Source organism: Alligator mississippiensis, chromosome 11, assembly GCF_030867095.1.
Source record: "Alligator mississippiensis isolate rAllMis1 chromosome 11, rAllMis1, whole genome shotgun sequence".
Taxonomy (NCBI): Eukaryota; Metazoa; Chordata; order Crocodylia; family Alligatoridae; genus Alligator; species Alligator mississippiensis.
The window spans coordinates 75,281,550-75,293,860 of NC_081834.1; positions in this window are offsets into that span (position 1 = coordinate 75,281,550).

Below are 12,311 nucleotides of genomic sequence, written 5' to 3' on the forward strand. Positions count from 1 at the left end.
CCCGGAAGAAGACTTCCTCAAGAACTGCACCATCAAACCCTTGCTATACTTAACATACATCGATGACATCTTCATCATTTGGACTGAAAACCTGCAATCTCTGATTGAGTTCCATCAGAAATGCAACAATCACCATCTCTCCATCCAACTTTCTTTGGAATACTCCAGCACCAACATCTCCTTTTTAGACACAACGATCAGTATCCAGAAGGATAAAATACAGACCACAGTATATGTCTGTGACAGTCTATGTCAATGAGCAATATACATCAACACTCATCAAGATGGAATCGAAGGATGAGGAAGTAGAAGGATTGTGGGTCAGGCTACATGGGGGGCAAGGAGAAAGGAATTTGGTGGTAGGGGTCTGCTACAGACCCCCACACCAAGGGGAAGAAATAGATTTGGGGCTCCTGAGGCAGCTCTCGGAGACAATAACAGCTAAAGAGGCGGTAGTCATGGGGGACCTAAACTACCCGGACATCTGCTGAGAGACTCAGACGGCAAAGTCCCACCGTTCACACAGGTTTCTAACCTGTGTACAGGACCTCCACCTGACACAGGAGGTACACGGTCCCACTAGGGGGAATGCAATACTGGATCTGGTACTGGCAACGGGGGATGACATGGTAGGGGACCTACAGATCGGTAGCTGTCTGGGGAACAGTGATCACCTAATAATAGAAATCTTCATAAAATGTCGAGTGGGTAAGGTAACAAGTAGGGAGAAAGTGCTAGACTTTAGGACAGCTGATTTCAATGAACTCAGGTGATTAGTCAAGGACGCACTGCAGAGTAGGAGTTTTGAAGTGATGGGAACCAAAGAAGGGTGGCTGTGCCTTAAGGAAATGATCCTTCGGGCACAAAGCGAGACAATCCCGATGCGAGGAAAAAGAGGGAAAGGGGCCAGGAGGCTTCCTTGGCTGACCAGAGAAATCCAGGGAAACCACCACTGGTATGGAAAATCCTCAAAAAATTGCAACCCATACTAGACAGAGTCCCTGTTCTTAAAAAGATCTTCCCAGAGGCACCAATCCTAGCCTTCAAACAAGCACCGAAACTCACCAACCTCATCACCAGAAGCAAACTTCCTCAAGCCCAGACACACCAAAAGGATCCAGACCGTGCCAGGACAAGAAATGCAAAACCTGCCAACACATCTCCACCACCCCCACTATTTCTACACACCACAACACAGCCATCAGCATCCCAGGATCTTACAGCTGCACCTCCAGAAATGTAATATACCTCATCCAATGCACCAAATGCCCTGATGGAAGATATGTAGGAGAGACCAGACAACAACTGCACACCAGAAATCCATCTAAGACAGAAACACTCAATTACTGGTGGGGGCACATTTCTCACAGGAGGGCCACTCTCTTTCCAATCTCTCAGTCCTGATCCTCAAGGGAAACTTACACAACACTGCCCAGAGACGAGCCTATGAGCTCCATTTCATCAACCTCCTGGATACCAGAGATCATGGACCAAACATAGACATTGGATTTTTGATACATTATAATCTGCCTGGCAAATGACTCCCCAGCCCAGCCCCTGGCGTCTTTACTTTTCATTCCATCCAGGAAGAGCACACACCAACTGCTGAAACTTCCTTAGCCTGATGAAGGGTTTTGGGAACCCAAAGCTTGCTTAATAACTATTCTCCAACTATTTGGGTTGGTCTAATAAGAGATATCAAATTCACCCAAGGAACCTTGTCTGCATATTGCCATAAACATTTCATAGGTTTCATAGGCTTCATAGGTTTCATAGGCATTAGGGCTGGAAGGGACCTCGGAAGATCATTGAGTCCAGCCCCCCGCCCAAAGGGCAGGACATCAGCTGGGGTCATAGGATCCCAGCAAGATAAGCATCCAGTTTCATCTTGAAGGTGTTCAATGAAGGCGCTTGAACAACCTCCGGTGGCAGGCTGTTCCAGACCTTGGGGGCTCAGACAGTAAAGAAATTCTTCCTTATGTCCAGCCTGAAACGATCTTGAAGTAGTTTGTGACCATGCGTCCTCATCATCCCTTGGGGCGCTCTGGTGAACAAACGTTCCCCTAGATACTGGTGGTCACCCCTGATAAACTTGTAGGTGGCCATCAGATCACCCCTGAGCCTGAGCTTTTCCAGGCTAAAGAGCCCCAGGGCTCTCAGCCTGTCATCGTAGGGTCCTCTTCCCTGGCCTCTGATCATGCGCATGGCTCTTCTCTGGACTCTCTCAAGCTTCTCCACATCCTTTTTGAATTGTGGAGCCCAAAACTGGACGCAGTACTCCAGCTGCGGCCTCACTAATGCCGAGTACAAGGGGAGAATGACGTCCCGGGATTTGCTTGAGAAGCATCTATGGATGCAAGCCAGCATTTTGGTCACTTTACTAGCCGCAGCATCGCATTGCAGGCTCATGTTCATCTTGTGGTCAATGATGACCCCCAAGTCTCTTTCTTCCATAGTGCTAACCAACATAGCACTGCCGAGCCTATAAGGATGCTGCGGGTTTTTTTTTCCCCAGGTGGAGAACCTTGCATTTATCGGCGTTGAACACCATCAGATTCTCGTCCGCCCACTTGCTGAGCCTGTCCAGGTCAGCCTGGATCATCCGCCTGTCTTCTGGCGTGGATGCTTTGCCCCAAAGTTTGGTGTCATCGGCGAACTTGGCCAGTCCGCTTCTGACTCCAGTGTCCACATCGTTAATGAAGATGTTGAACAGTACGGGTCCAAGGACAGAGCCCTGGGGGACACCAATGGTCACAGGACACCACGATGAGTGACTTCCATCAATTACTACCCTCTGGGTCCGACCCCAGAGCCAATTTTCCAGCCAGTGGATCGTGGGGGACCCAAGGCGACAATTGGCCATTTTCTCCAAGAGACGATCATGGGACACCAGATCGAAGGCTTTTTTGAAGTCAAGATATATGACATCAATCTCATCTCCCTAGGTCACCTGGTCGTAGAAGGAAATGAGATTGGTCAAGCAAGACCTACCCGCAACAAACCCGTGCTGGCTATCCCTTAAGATGTTGGTGTCAGCCAGTCCATTAAGGATGGCCTCCTTAATAAACTTTTCTAAGATCTTCCCCAGGATAGAAGTCAGGCTGATGGGCCTATAGTTAGCCGGATCCACTTTCCTCCCTTTCTTGAAGATAGGCACCACGTTGGCCTTCTTCCAGTCTTCGGGCACTACACCAGAGCGCCAAGAGTTTTCAAAGATCCGTGGATCTGTGGATTTGTGGAAATCTAGTTAAAATGTTAGCCTGAATAAGAATGGCATGAAGAGTAAGGCTCAAAGTTGTTCATGCGCTGAAGTGCTGTGCTGAATCCTGCCCCCAAAAACAAACCATTTTCCCTCCCCGCTTTCTTCTTATTCCATCTCTCTTAGTCTTTCTTTCTAATCAAACAGCAATGCTCCGATTCACAATGATCCCCGTAGCGGAACTCTCATTGCATGCTTCCTAAAATCTCATTTGCTTACCTTTTCACAACCCCATCAACACAGAAAGCATCTTGCAAAATGCAACTACAAATATGTGAAGATTATCAGGAAAAAGAACATCCCCAAATCCCCAACAGGGAATTTCCCACGGGCAGTAAGATAAATTTAAAGTAGATGCAAGAAACGGTTCTTATAATATGCATTCATTTCATCATAATCTAGTACAAATAATTACTTAAGCACAAAATCTAGAGGGCTTTTTAAAGTTTATCTTTCATTGAACTTTTAGGCTACAACTTCCATAACTTAATTGAAATTTCATAGATATCATAGATTTCATAGAAATTAGGGCTGGAAGGGACCTCGGAAGATCATCGAGTCCAGCCCCCCGCCCAAAGGGCAGGACGTCAGCTGGGGTCATAGGATGCCAGCAAGATAAGCATCCAGTTTCATCTTGAAGGTGTTCAATGAAGGTGCTTGAACAACCTCCGGTGGCAGGCTGTTCCAGACCTTGGGGGCTCGGACAGTAAAGAAATTCTTCCTTATGTCCAGCCTGAAACGATCTTGTAGTAGTTTGTGACCATTCGACCTCGTCATCCCTAGGGGTGCTCTGGTGAACAAACAATCCCCCAGATACTGGTGGTCACCCCTGATAAATTTGTAGGTGGCCATCAGATCACCCCTGAGCCTGCGCTTTTCCAGGCTAAAGAGCCCCATGGCTCTCAGCCTGTCATCGTAGGGTCTGCTTCCCTGACCTCTGATCATGCGCGTGGCTCTTCTCTGGTCTCTCTCAAGCTTCTCCACATCCTTCTTGAATTGTGGAGCCCAAAACTGGATGCAGTACTCCAGCTGCGGCCTCACTAAGGCCGAGTACAGGGGGAGAATGACGTCCCGGGATTTGCTTGAGAAGCATCTATGGATGCAAGCCAGTGTTTTGGTCGCTTTACTAGCCGCAGCATCGCATTGCAGGCTCATGTTCATCTTGTGGTCAATGATGACCCCCAAGTCTCTTTCTTCCATAGTGCTAACCAACATAGCACTGCCGAGCCTATAAGGATGCTGCGGGTTTTTCTTCCCAAGGTGGAGAACCTTGCATTTATCGGCGTTGAACACCATCAGATTCTCATCCGCCCACTTGCTGAGCCTGTCCAGGTCAGCCTGGATCATCCACCTGTCTTCTGGTGTGGATGCTTTGCCCCAAAATTTGATGTCATCAGCAAACTTGGCCAGTCCGCTTCTGACTCCAGTGTCCACATCATTAATGAAGATGTTGAACAGTATGGGTCCAAGGACAGAGCCTTGGGGGACCCCACTGGTCACAGGACACCACAATGAGTGACTTCCATCAATTACTACCCTCTGGGTCCGACCCCGGAGCCAATTTTCCAGCCAGTGGATCGTGGGGGACCCAAGGCGACAACTGGCCAGTTTCTCCAAGAGACGATCATGGGACACCAGATCGAAGGCTTTTTTGAAGTCAAGATATATGACATCAATCTCATCTCCCTTGTCCAGGTGAAAGGTCACCTGGTCGTAGAAGGAAATGAGATTGGTCAAGCAAGACCTACCCGCAACAAACCCATGCTGGCTATCCCTTAAGATGTTGGCGTCGGCCAGTCCATTAAGGATGGCCTCCTTAATAAACTTTTCTAAGATCTTCCCCGGGATAGAAGTCAGGCTGATGGGCCTATAGTTAGCCGGATCCACTTTCCTCCCTTTGTTGAAGATAGGCACCACATTGGCCTTCTTCCAGTCTTCGGGCACTACACCAGAGCGCCAAGAGTTTTCAAAGATCCGTGCCAGAGGCTGGGCTATGATGCTCGCCAGCTCCTTGAGTACCCTGGGGTGAAGATTGTCAGGGCCGGCTGACTTGAAGGTATCCAGCTTCTCAAGATGTTCCTTCACAAAGTCAGCATTAATGGAGGGCAGGGGATCACCCTCACCCGGACTTCCCAGCCCTGTAGCGGGCACGGGCGTCCCATGGGGCTGATGAAAGACCGATGCAAAGTACCTATTTAATAGGTTGGCTTTTTCCTGGGCGTCAGTTGTCAGTTGCCCCATCTGGTTCAGCAGGGGTCCAACGTTGCCCCTGCTTTTCCTCCGGCTCCCCACGTATCTGAAAAAGGACTTTTTATTGTCCTTGATGCTCAAAGCTAGCTGGAGTTCAGTTGCAGCCTTGGCTTTCCTGGTCTGCTCCCTACAGGACTGGACCAGTACAGAATAATCCTCCTTGGAGGTGACTCCCATCCTCCATCCTTTGTAGGCCTTTCTTTTTAGCCTCAGGAGGTCTGCTAGGTCCCTGGAGAGCCATGGGGGCTGCTGTGCCCTCTTGCTGCCTTTCCTCCGAGATGGAATAGACTTAGTTTGTGCATTGAGGATCGCTCCCTTGAGGAGCAACCACTCTTCTTGAACTCCCCTCTCCCTGTGGTCACAGTCCCTTAGGGCCTCACTGACAAGCCTCCTGAGCTTGTCAAAGTCGGCTTTCCTGAAGTCAAGGACTTGCGTGTTGCTGACTGACTTGCCAGCTTTTCGGCGGATGGTGAAGGTGATCAGCTCGTGGTCGCTGTCACCCAGCTTCCCATCGATCACTAGGTCGCCGACTAGGTCCTCCCCAGTAGCCAGCACCAGGTCGAGCAGCGCTTTGCCTCTCGTTGGCCCATAGACTTCTTGAGTCAGGTAGAGGCCATCCACGCACGAGAGGAAGCTCTGCGACCGCTCAGATTTTGCTGAGCGATCCTCCCACGAGATGTCTGGGAAATTGAAGTCACCCATGACAACCATGGTCCTGGAGCAAGCTGCCTCAGCCAGTTCCTGGGCAAACTCCTGGTCTAGCTCAGGACTTTGGGTGGGAGGTCTGTAATAGACTCCCACCATTGTGTCCCCTGTGCCGTGTTCCCCACAGATTTTAACCCAGAGGGTCTCCAGCCGTCCACCCTGGTCACCAATATCAGCTTGCAGGGACGCGTAGCTTTCCTTAACATAGAGAGCTACACCCCCGCCCCTTTTCTCTACATGATCCCTCCTGTACAGGGTATAGCCATCTATCCCCGTGGTCCAGTCATGGGTGGAGTCCCACCAGGTCTCCGTGATCCCTATGACATCGTAATTGTTTGCACTGAGCAGGAGGATGAGCTCCTCCTGCTTATTCCCCAAGCTCCTGGCATTTGTGTACAGGCAGGCAAGTGCCCCCTGGGGGCTCTTTTTTCTTCACGTAGGAGTATGGTTTTACTCTCAGAAGGGACAGCGTAGTGACAAAATTGAACAATGTATAATATTATTCCCTTCAGTTTAGCAATGAGGTAACCAAAGAGAACAGACTGCAAGTTTGGATGAAGTTGATTTTTGAACTGAGTTCCCAAGCCCGGGATTTATTAACTTGCCTGGTACTTGATTCTTTTCAGAAATCGATCCTGTTCCAATTTTTTCTCTCTTAAACATAGGCGACCGTGTTGTTCAGAGCATCTGAGGTGAAATCTCACTAGTGTTTTGTACCGTGATGTTCAAGAAATATCAGATGGCATTGAAAAACTATTACTATGTAGAGATCCTTTGAGAGAGGCACTGCGGCAGATGGCACAGAGTTCACTTTCTGCTTTGTAACATATTGATAGGCAGGTACTAGGAACCAGAAACTGGTGTGCAAACCCTGCAAAGGTTCCATTTGTGACCACCTCTGTTTCAGGGCTGGTATGTAAAGAAAGCAAATGAGTTAGGCTGCACCACTGCTACCTTTGAGGTCCTTTCCAAACCAACAAGCCTATGATTTCCTTCTCCATTGCAAAGCTGAAGTGTAAGGCTCCATAGTTCTGCTAGTATTTGAAGAAGGACCGACGCCATTACCAGCAGGAGAACAATATGTTCAGAACGGGTAATAGAGGCATTAACAGATGGAGGAAATGAGGGATCAGGTAACTCATCCACAGTCATGCAGCAAAATAGGTGGAAAAATGAGACAAGAATCCAGATCTGATGTCAGGCACAACTTCTTTCCCAATGCCCCTCTGGACTTTTCCCAGGAGACCATCTTCTGTCGGCTGTGAGCATCCCTCTAATAGGCTTTCCCGGTTTCAATTGTCACTTCTCTCTAGGGGCACAAGCTTCAGTTAAACCTATATCCCATTGCTTCCTTGTTACCAATCTACTTATTTATATCCCTCGTGTACAATTTATTCCACTACGGGAGTCATGAAGAAATCAATTAGAAACACAGCACATCTACAGCTTGTTAGCACTTGACTCACCTACTTACACATCAATTTAGCGCTTTTAGCTGGATTTCAATTGCGTCGAGACAGACAGGCTTAAGAAAGGATTGCATCTTCTCCCCTCACCACATGCTTTGTAGGAATGGAAAAATCACATATTATTACAACCTGAGACCACTCATGAATTTAGTACAGCACAATCCAGCTCACCTGCCCATCCTCTAACATCATATCTGACTGTTTTGTGTGTCTATATCCAAGGACTTCAATAAACATCAGATACCAGTGCAGAGATTTTCAAGAGATGCGTTCATTTTAGGGTGTCCGATTTCCGGCACCTGAACAAGATTGATTTCCAGAGTATCTCCCCCATGTGGCTCAAATTGGGCGCCCAAATTCAGACACCTTAGATTGCAAGTCAGTTGTAATCATCTTGGTCTAGATCTTTAACCTAACATTTTTGAATGTAAATCCAGCATTTTACATACACACACTGTAACACAGACAAGACTTGGAATCGGTGGGATCCAGGCATGTCCTTAAGTGCTTTCCTGAATTAGGGCCTATTTAGCACACAGGAAACAAAACTATTCTGTTTCTGGGCAGTTTATTCCACTAGGCATAGCTGTCCCAATAAATGGCAAAAGCATGGGATTTTTCCTCCCACTGTTTACGAACCACAGAAATCTGGGAACATTAACACCTGGGGGCCTCTCTGATCTTTTCCATTTGCCTTATCTGTGATGTCTAAAGCGCGCACACGAGCAGACGCGCCATTAACTGCTACTTGAGCTTTAAGAACGTATAAAAGCGAAAGGGCTTTGTTACTTCTGCTAGTCTCAGGATTACCGTAACATACTTTCCATAAGGTTGGTCACATATTCTTAGCAATGACATGCATTGTTTGATTAAAACCCTGTGAAAGTAAAGCTCTTTGCATCAAAGTACAGCCTTATACAATACATCTAATACTGAAGCAGGCAAAATGCATGTGCGCACACATGTACACACACCCAGTTTCAAGTTCGAAACAATCCAACAGCAGCTCAGAAAAGTGAAGTATTCTCAAGTTGAAAGCCCATTCCCATATCTATCCATATATGGCATTTGAGTAATTAGATGTATTAAAAAGCCGTGCCTGTTGCCTTTCACTCGGTTTCAGGGACATAAGAAGTCACATTTACAAGTCATTAGGCTAAAATAAGGCCTTTGCTGGGCTTAATTAAGTTAAATAGCCATGCAAACAGGATGGAGGAGGTACGTGTTGTTCTTAATCAGAACAGAGACTGATGCTCTACAATGCAAATTGCTCTCTTATGTGGACAACACCAGGAACCTACAATGCAGGGAGCAGAGCATGAGTTACAAGGACAAAGAGAAGGTACTTCTGAACGACTCTCACTGTGCTTCCTCTACAGAACAAAGAGCAGAGTCTGCTGAGCCCAAAATATGCTAAGTAAATACATTGTACCCAGACTAAACTTCCTTTAGGCTAAATTCACTGAATTGGAATCTCTAGCTCTCTCTCTCTTGCACACACACACACACACACACACACCTCTAGTTCTCAAACATTTGCACCGTGTGACAATTGATTTCCTCCATGAGTACATCAAGCCTGTGCTCTATTTTTTTGAGCTCATAGCTTCTACTTAGCTTCTGCTGTCAGGTTAAAGATTTCTTTCTAACCTATGAAAGTGCCTAGTGACCAAGGCAAATATTGCTTGCTTGAGCACGGTACAAAAACAGAAAAGGCATACAAGGAGTAGGGGGAAAGTACAGCGGTAAAGTGCACAGACAGAAATGCCAATTTTTGCCCAATCTGGCCCCTGAAAGCACTCTACGGCCATGACCAAACAGAAGTGTACGGGTGCAAATACTTTAAAGGGCCCAATCCTGCACAAATCTGAACCCCCATTGCATGAGGGTTCAGAGGAAGAGGTTTCAAAACAACGTCTTCAGTAACTTGTGTCTGCTCTGCCTCCCAGCCTCCCAGCTGTTTTTAGAATGGGAGGGGGAAAGGGAGCAGAGGGAGTTTTGTCTGGGGTTTTTTCAGCCTCCGCTGGAAGAGGGGCAGGTGAACTGGAGCCATCCTAAGGTGGGGGTGGGGGCGCCAATCCACCTACCCCACCCTCCAGTACTGGCTGGGGAACCCCAAGAGTGAGCTCCCTCTGCTCCCTGCCCCCCTTACCACTTTGAAAACAGTGCCTGGGCTGGGGGGGAGGAAGGGCCATTGCTAAGGGAAACCAGCTGCAGGCTGGAAGTCAGCAGCTGGATTTCCCAAACTCTCCATCCTCCCTGGACCCAACAATTAACTTCTGTTTGGTCTGGGGGATCAATGCAACTCAGAACACCTCCTGCAAAGTATGATGAGTTACAGTGGGAAGTTGCTCTTTTGTCTGTTCCCAAAAGCACACAACTGAACCCTCTTGTAAGGCTGTGTGAAACGGCCGTTTCGTTTCAGTTTTGGATTAGGCCATTTCAGAGGGATAGGAATTCATTTCGGTGTTTTGGATCACCATTACGTTTCAATTTGACCAACTCTGTTTCAGAGTTTTGATGCTGTTTCGGGGATTCGGATCAGCCGGGGAGAGGCAGGCACAGCTGGGCAGCTGCAGTTTCTCCCACAGCTCCTCCAGCTGTTCCTGCCTTTCTCCAGGTGGGGGGAGCCATGGGAGAATCCTCCATGGATGCCCTGCCCGTCCCCAGCCTCCTGAGATATATATATATATATTTTTTTTTTTATTATTATTATTTTTTTTAAGTAAGTGCTGGGAGACTGGGGCCAGGCAGGGAAGCCATGGGGCTTCTCCTGTGGCTCCTCTGACTGTGCTTGGTGCAGACTGCACTGGTGAGGCTCGGGTGCTGGTGCTGGCCCCAGCTGGCAGCATACTCTCATCTGGATCCAGGGGCCTGCACCCTCCAGGAGGGCTGCAGGGCTATGCCAGACTCCTCCAGGGTGATGCAGTGCCCCGGATCTGCGCGTGGGATGACAGTAGGCTGCCGTCCCTCCCCAAGAGCACTGGGACTGGAAGGGAACTCAGGGACAGATCGCAGACACTGGTCAGCTACAGATGCCAATATCAGAGCCCTCCTTCTGCCTCTTCCTCCTCCCTCTTCTTAGTTTCTGTTTCCCTATGAGCCCCACTCCAAAACATCCAAAATGTTTTGGATGGTTTGGTTTGGTTTCAGAGATGTTTTGGAGACTTCCGTTTCATTTTGGATTTGGTGTTTTGGGCGTCAAAATGGGCTGAAAGGCTTCCAAAGTGAAACAGCTGCCAAAATTTCGCACAACCCTACTCTCTTGGGATATTCAGAGCAGAATAGTGTTTTTCATGATCCTCCCATATTCTGGTGAGCGGGCCTAGGATTTTATATTGCTGCCCATCATGGTAGTATTTCCCATTTATTTTTGTCTTTCTTTTTCTGACTCTTTCCTCTATTTCCTGCTTTGGAGTTTAAGAAAGGGCCAATATAATGTTAGCAAATGATTAAATAAGAACATGTACCATCTGCTCAGATGTCCTCACAATCAATCAATGAGAGATCGAGTAGATAAAAGGGACAGGGGTGTAGTTGTCTATGTTGAGGAAAGCTACGTGTCCCTGCAAGCTGATGTTGTTGACCAGAGTGGACTATTAGAGACCTTCTGGGTTAAAATCCTTGGGGAACATGGCACAGGGGACACAATGGTGGGAGTCTACTACAGACCTCCCACCCAAAGTCAAGAGCTTGACCAGGAGTTCGCCCAGGAACTGGCTGAAGCCGCATGCTCCAGGACCATAGTTATCATGGGTGACTTAAATTACCCAGACATCTCATGGGAAGATCACTCAGCAAAATCTGAGTGGTTGCAAAGCTTCCTATCATGTGTGAATGACCTCTACCAGACTCAAGAAGTCTATGGGCCAATGAGAGGTAAAGCGCTGCTCGACCTGGTACTGACTACTGGGGATGACCTAATTGGTTCCCATGCGCAAACAAAGAGCACATGGTTAGAAACTACTACCGCCTCAGCAGGGGGAAAGACATCTGTTCAGATGTGATTTGACAGTCACTTTGCTCACAGTGACACGGATGGGTGGCAGGTGTGTAGGGGAGTTAGAAGTGCCTACCGGGCACTAGGGCCATGCAAAGCAGTGGCGTTCCATTTCAAAGTGCATTTCAATTCAAAACAGCTGTCCCATCCCATCCCATCAAAACAGTTTCACGTGTCACCCCTAAGCTATCATGGGGCAGGTCAAAATTGCTGTGTCTCCAGCCAAACCACCACAAAGAAGCACCTCTCTGGCTTAGCTCAGCACTGGTGAGACCGCAACCGGAGTGCAGCATCCGGTTCTAGGCACTGCACTTTAAGAGGGATGCGGTAACGCTCGAGATAGGCTGGAGAAGAGTCACCCGTACACTCAGAGACTCGCACAGCAAGCTTTACGAGGAAAGGCGGCAGGGCCTGGACTATCCAGCCTGAAATAGAGAAGACCGACAGGGGACTGGGTAGCAGCCGGTCGCTATGCCGGGGCATCCCTCTGGGGCTCAGGGAACAACCAGTTTGCCAGGGCACCCTTGGGGAAAGCCAGGAAGCACGGTCACAAACTCCCAGAAGAACGTGTTGGGCTCATTTCAGGCTTAACATTAGGAAAAGCACAGCGCAGCGAGGGAGTCCAGAC